A 7,928-nucleotide genomic window follows, 5' to 3' on the forward strand; every position below is an offset into this window, starting at 1 on the left:
TTATTGAGCACTTGCACTGTGTGCAGAGCACTGTACTAAGCGCTTGGGAAGTACAAGTACAAGCTCCTGTTGCTTTCGGACCAGTATGGATTTTGGTTTTCCACAAAGATCATCGACCTAAAGAGCAAATCCTGATTTGTCCATTGTGCCTGATATCGCCCGTGAATGAAACGCAAGTTGTTCAGGAGTCCTTTTTCTGTTTTGTGCATTAACACATTTTTCCATTCTTCATCCCGCGCCGCACCATCAGAACTGCGACAAAACCAAAATGATTCCGGCGATGGCAGAGTAAAATATTTTAAGCCTTTGGTTACTCTCACCCCTGGACCAAGCCTATCCCTCCATTCCAGTCACTGCCGAAACCGAGTGGAAAAAGACGACTTCAGATGATTTGTAAAAGGTAGACACAATTCTGTTATTTCCTTAAGATACGTGAAGCAAAGGTTATGCCTCCCACTATCCCTCCCCGCCAAAATCAAAGGGAATTGCCTTTATATTATTATATTTAAGTCTTACTATGTGGCAAGCACTGAACTAAACACTGGAGTAGATAATAAATGCTATCATTATTATTATTATTATTATATGAGATAATTAGGTTGGACACAATCCCTGTCCCCCATGGGGCTCACAGTCTAAACAGGAGGGATTAGGATTGAATCCCCATTTTACAGACGAGGAAACAGAGGCACACAGGACTAAAGTGACTTGCCCAAGGTCACACAGCGGACAAGTGGCAGAGCTGGGATTAGAACCCAGGCCCGTGGTCTTTCTGCTAGCCACGCTGCTTCCCACTCCACGCACCCAAATTCATTCAATCGTATTTATTGAGCGCTTACTGTGTGCAGAGCACTGTACTGAGCGCTTGACCCATATGGCCCGAGCCTTCCTGAATTTCAAACATCTCCCAAGGCTCGCTGTGAGTTGGCAAATCCCTGCAGCTCCTGATTTCCAGCTCTCCCGGCCGTTAATTTCCTATCGGTAATAGAGAAGCAGCGTGGCTCAGTGGAAAGAGCCCGGGCTTTGGAGTCAGAGGTCAGGGGTTCGAATCCCGGCTCCACCACATGTCTGCTGTGTGACCTTGGGCAAGTCACTTAACTTCTCTGAGCCTCAGTTCCCTCATCTGTAAGATGGGGATTAAGACTGTGAGCCCCACGTGGGGCAACCTGATCGCCTTGTATCCCCCCAGCGCTTAGAACAGTGCTTTGCACATAGTAAGCGCTTAATAAATGCCATTATTATTATTATTATTATTATTATTATTATTATTATTACTATTCATTGAGCACTTATCATGTGCAGAGCACTGTATTAAGCACCTGGGGGAGTGCAATAGAAGAGTTGGTAGACACTCTTCCTTGCATTCAAGCTTACAGTCTAGCAGGGGGGACAGACAGCAAAATAAATTCCAGGTTGGGGGAAGAGATAGTGCCTAGTGATCAATCAGTCAATCAAATTTATCGAGTGCTTTCTATGCTTAGAACAGTGCTTTGCACATAGTAAGCGCTTACTAAATACCATTATTATATCCAGAGCACTGTATTCTGCCACTTGTCTGCTATGTGACCTTGGACTAGTCACTTCACATTTCTGTGCCTCAAAGCAGCGTGGCTCAATGGGAAGAGCCCGGGCTTGGGAGTCCGAAGTCATGGGTTCTAGTCCCGGCTCCGCCGCCTGTCAGCTGTGTGACTTTGGGCAAGTCACTTCTCTGTGCCTCAGTTCCCTCATCTGGAAAATGGGGATTAAGACTGTGAGTCCCACCCGGGACAACCTGATTACCTTGTATCACCCCCGCCGCCCCGAGTGCTTAGAACAGTGCTTGGCACATAGTAAGCGCTTATCAAATAATAATGATGGCATTTATTAAGTGCTTACTATGTGCCAAGCACTATTCTAAGCACTGGGGGGATACAAGGTGATCAGGTTGTCCCACGGGGGGCTCACAGTCCATCCCCATTTTACAGATGAGGGAACTGAGGCACAGAGAAGTGAAGTGACTAGCCTAAAGTCACACAGCTGACAGTTGGCAGAACTGGAATTTGAACCCATGACCACTGACTCCAAAGCCCGGGCTCTTTTCCACTGAGCCACGCCATCATCATCATTATTATTATTATTATTATTATTATCCATAAAGTGGGGATTAAGACTCTGCGCCCCAAGTGGGACAGGGACTGTGTCCAACCCGATTATCTCGTATCTTCCCCAGTGCTTAGTACAGTGCCTGTCAAACAGTAAGCGCTTAACAAATACCCCAAAGAAAATACCACAAGGAAGTGGTTGGGGTGAGCCTGTTGTTGGGTAGGGACTGTCTCTATTTGTTCCTGAATGGTACTTTCCAAGCGCTTAGTACAGTGCTCTGCACATAATAATAATAATAATAATGGCATTTATTAAGCGCTAACTATGTGCAAAGCACTGTTCTAAGTGCTGGGGAGGTTACAAGGTGATCAGGTTCTCCCATGGTGGGCTCACAGTCTTAATCCCCACTTTACAGATGAGGTTACTGAGGCACAGAGAAGTTAAGTGACTTGCCCCAAGTCACCCAGCTGACAATTGGCAGAGCTGGGATTCGAACCCATGACCTCTGACTCCAAAGCCCGTGCTCTTTCCGCTGAGCCACGCTGCTTCTCCGTAAGAAGAGAAGCACATAGTAAGTGATCGATAAATACGATTGAATGAATGAGTCCAATATAAAAGCTTTAGTAGACGCCTTCCCTGCCCACAACGAGCTTCCAGTCTAGAAGTCAGAGGAAGACCAGATCCTTGCTTTGCCCGAGTCCAACAGGCCTGATGAAATGTGGGGTCTAGCACATGCGTGTACTGAACGTTTAAAAAGAGGATGGGGCCTCTTTCAAGGGCTGATCCACTCTGATAGCACAAGGTGGTGTATATTATATTTAAGGCTACATTTTATTTTAATGTCTTTCTCCCCCTCTAGAATCATACCTACCGAGGTTATTGTATTGTACCCTCCTAAGTGCTTAGTACAGTGCTCTGCACACAGTAAGTGCTCATTGAATACCATGGATTGATGGATTGGTCAATCCCAGCTCCGCTACTTGTCCGCTGTGTGACCTTGGGCGAGTCATTTCTCTTCCTGGTGCCTCGGTTCCCTCATCTGCAAAATGGGCAGGCGATACCTGTTACCCTTCATGTGATGATGATGGTATTTGTTAATAATAATAATGATGGCATTTATTAAGCGCTTACTATGTGCAAAGCACTGTTCTAAGCGCTGGGGGGGTTACAGGGTGATCAGGTTGTCCCACGGGGGGCTCACAGTCTTAATCCCCATTTTACAGCTGAGGTACTGAGGCACAGAGAAGTTAAGCGACTTGCCCAAAGTCACCCAGCTGACAATTGGCGGAGCTGGGATTTGAACCCATGACCTCTGACTCCAAAGCCCGGGCTCTTTCCACTGAGCCACGCTGCTTCCTGTTAAGCGCTTACTATGTGCCAGGCACTGTTCTAAGCGCTGGGGGAGATACAAGGTAATCAGGTTGTCCCACGTGGGGCTCACAGTCTTTAATCCCCATTTTACAGATGAGGGAACTGAGGCCTAGAGAAGTTAAGTACCTTGTCCAAAGTCACACAGCTGACAAATGGCAGAGCTGGGATTAGAACCCAAGACCTCTGACTCCTAAACCCGGGCTCTTTCCACTGAGCCACACTGCTTCATGTGGGACCTGGTGATCTAGTTGACTCAGTGGAAAGAGCCCAGGCTTTGGAGTCAGAGGTCATGGGTTCAAATCCCAGCTCTGCCAATTGTCAGCTGGGTGACTTTGGGCACGTCACTTCACTTCTCTGTGCCTCAGTTCCCTCATCTGTAAAATGGGGATTAAGACTGCGAGCCCCACGTGGGACAACCTGATCACCTTGTATCCCCCCAGCGCTTAGAACAGTGCTTTGCATATAGTAAGCACTTAACAAATCCCATCAATATTATTATTATTACCCCAGTGCTTAGTACAGTGCTTGGCACACAGTGAGCGCTTAACAAATACCACCATTGTTACCACCGCTGCTGTTAGAGAAGCAGCATGGCTCAGTGGAAAGAGCACGGGCTTTGGAGTCAGAGGCCATGGGTTCGAATCCTGACTCCGCCACCTGTCTGCTGTGTGATCTTGGGCAAGTCACTTAACTTCTCTGGGCCTCATCTGTAAAATGGGGATTAAGACTGTGAGCCCCACGTGGGACAACCTGATCAGCCTGTATCCTCCCCAGCGCTTAGAACAGTGCTTTGCGCATCGTAAGCACTTAACAAATGCCTATTATTATTATTATTGTTCTGGATTGGAAGGAGGTTAGGAAACAGAAACCCCAACGATTGATTGATTGATCCCGGCCTCGTCCAAGTGGATTTGGTCTGGGGTTCCCCCAGGATCAGGTTCTGAGACCACCCAAGCTCGAACCCTGAGGGCGGAAGGAATTTGGTCCCGGGGATTTTCTTGAAAATTGCCCCAAGATTTTATGGTTGAAGCAGGCGCAGGCCGGTTTCCGTATAGAACAGTGCTTTGCACATAGTAAGTGCTTAATAAATGCCATTATTATTATTACTCTCACCCCCTCCCTCCATCCCCTTCGACCCCCATGGCCAGCTGAGACCGTCTCAAAAGGACGGTGCCCTGCCCCTGCTCTGGCATTTCAGGGCAGCCCTGGACGCGTCTCTCTCACTCCGGGATAGTTTATGGACACGGGAGGAAGTCATTGCCTTCCTTCCAATACCCTGTGCCGTTTTGCAGTTTCTCTCCTTTTCTCTCTGCAGTTTATTCTGTTTCCATCAGCCAGGGAGAGAGTCCTTTGTGATTTTAAAAACGGTTCTATGATGCAGCGGTAAGGCGAGGGGTGAGGCACTGGGCAAAAATACGCCCCCCCCCCCCCCCAATTAGGTCTTGCTACTGCACACACACATTTTATATATATATATATATATATATATATATATATATATATATATATATATATATATAATGGCATATTATATATATATATAAAACAGCATTATATATATATATATAAAATGGCATTATATATATATAAAATGGCATTATATATATGTATATAAAATGGCATTATATATAAAATGGCATTATATATATGTATATAAAATGGCATTATATATATATAAAATGGCATTTTATATATTATATATATATATATATATAAAATGGCATTATATATATAATGGCATTTTATATATATATATATAAAATGGCATTATAAGCACTGGGGAGGTTACAAGTTGATCAGGTTGTTCCACAGGGGGGATCACAGTCTTAATCCCCATTTTACAGATGAGGTAACTGAGGCCCGGAGAAGTTAAGTGACTTGCCCGAAGTCACACAGCTGACAATTGGCAGAGCTGGGATTTGAACCCATGACCTCTGACTCCAAAGCCTGTGCTCTTTCCACTGAGCCACGCTGCTTCTCACGCTTTGACATGCCACGCACATGCAGACGGCTGTTGCTTCCAACCTGGCATCACGTTCTGTCCGGATGGCCACTGTCAACAAATCAATCGTATTTATTGAGCGCTTACTGTGTGCAGAGCACTGTACTAAGCGCCTGTCGGAAGTATAATTCTCCGGTCAATCAGAGGTATGACCTAAGCCCTTGGGAGAATTCGATAGGGGTAAGGGCCTTGATCCCTGTCCTCGAGAAACTGATAAACTAGTCGGCGAAAAGGCAATTTCCTACCCCAGGGTTCTAGCTAAAAAGTGGAGTTGAAAACATGCATTATAAAAGCACTGAATGGATAAGGAAATTAATTTTGCGTGTTGGGTGACAACCGAGGTCCTTACTGATTTGTGCATAGCTTCATAAACTCGACCGAATAGTCGTTGCTGGTGTGGATTGCTTGTGAGTATTGATTTTAAGATCGTTGTGGGCAAGGAATGTCACTGTTTATTTTGGATGAAAGCCACAAAATTGGCTGGCTGACATATTCGAGAGCCTAGTTTCTGCAGTATATTATTATTATGATGGTATTTGCTAAGCGCTATGTGCCATGCACCGTTCTAAGCACGGAGCTAGATACAAGGTGATCAGGTTGTCCCACGTGGGGCTCACAGTCTTCCTACCTTACCTCCTTCCCCTCCCCACAGCACCTGTATATATGTATGTATTTATTACTCTATTTTATTTGTACATATTTATTCTATTTATTTTACTTTGTTAATACGTTTTGTTTTGTTGTCTGTCTCCCCCTTCTAGACTCTGAGCCCGCTGTTGGGTAGGGACCGTCTCTATATGCTGCCAACTTGGACTTCCCAAGCGCTTAGTACAGTGCTCTGCACACAGTAAGCGCTCAATCAATACAATTGAATGAATGAATGAATCCCCATTTTACAGATGAGGGAACTGAGGCCCAGAGATGTGATTTCCAAGCAATGAGGGGCAGTTGGCCTGAACCAACTCCTCTCAGCTGGGCCCCAGCGTGGCCGTGGGCACACTTCAGCTCCGTCCTCCCTTCTTTTCAAAACCGCTCACCTCCGTCTGCCTGGGCAAAATACACAGGCCGGGCAACAGACTTGTTTGGGAGTCCTTCCAAGTCACTTCTCTGGGCCTCAGTTCCCTCATCTGTAAAATGGGGATGAAGACTGTGAGCCCAATTAATGCTGTTGGACAGGGACTGGGTTGAACTTGAACAAGAATCTACCCCAGGGCTTGGCACATACTCAGCGCTTAACAAGTACCATAATTATTATCCTCTCCCAAGCACTTAGTACAGTGTTCTGCACACCCAGTAAGCGCTCAGTAAACCCCACTGCTGGATGATGATGATGGCATTTGTTAAGCGCTTACTATGTGCAAAGCACTGTTCTAAGCACTGGGAGGGATACAGTGTGATCAAGTTGTCCCATGTGGGGCTCACAGTCTTAATCCCCATTTTTACAGATGAGGTAACTGAGGCTCAGATAAGTGACTTGCCCAAGGTCACACAGCAGACTTGTGGTGGAGCTGGGATTCGAACCCATGACCTCTGATTCCAAAGCCCGTGCTCTTTCCACTGAGCCACGCTGCTTCTCTGCTGGAGTGATGTGGATGGTAACCTGGACATAAATGAAAAGCCCAGTGTTGACAAGACTCTGTAATGGGCACCTCATCTGCAGCGTGGCTCAGTGGAAAGGGCTGGGGATTCAGAGGTCATGGGTTCTAATCCCAGCTCTGCCACTTGTCAGCTGTGTGACTTTGGGCAAGTCGCTTCACTTCTCTGGGCCTCAGTGACCTCATCTGTAAAATGGGGATGAAGACTGTGAGCCCCCCGTGGGACAATCTGATGACCTTGTAACCTCCCAGCACTTAGAACAGTGCTTTTCAATCAATCAATCATATTTATTGAGCACTTACTGTGTGCAGAGCACTGTACTAAGCACTTGTGAAGTACATAATAAGTGCTTAATAAATGTCATTACTATTATTAGGCAAGACTGTGAGTCCCCCGTGGGACAACCTGATTCATTCATTCATTCAATCATATTTATTGAGCGCTTACTGTGTGCAGAGCACTGTACTAAGCGCTTGGGAAGTACAAGTTGATCATCTTGTAACCTCCCCAGTGCTTAGAACAGCGCTTCTTCGGAAGCACTTCCGGCTACTTTGTTAAGCACATAGTAAGTGCTTAATAAATGCCATTATTATTATTATTATCTGATGCCATGTCCCATTCTGGCAGAAGTCTGACCAGTTCTCTTTACAAAGTTTTATTTAATTGGAGGTATGACAAGGTGACAGCAATTTCATGTTTTGAAAACCACTTTACTGAATAAATACTGCCAGGAGGCAACAAGAGGGGCTGGAGAAACTGGGTAAGAGAGAGGTCACTAGCCTAAAGACTGAGCCCCCTCCATCCTTCCCCTCCCCACAGCACCTGTATACATGCCTGTACCGATTTCTTACTCTATTTATTTTACTTGTAAATATTT

The sequence above is a fragment of the Tachyglossus aculeatus genome, chromosome 21 (assembly GCF_015852505.1).
Source record: "Tachyglossus aculeatus isolate mTacAcu1 chromosome 21, mTacAcu1.pri, whole genome shotgun sequence".
Classification (NCBI taxonomy): domain Eukaryota; kingdom Metazoa; phylum Chordata; class Mammalia; order Monotremata; family Tachyglossidae; genus Tachyglossus; species Tachyglossus aculeatus.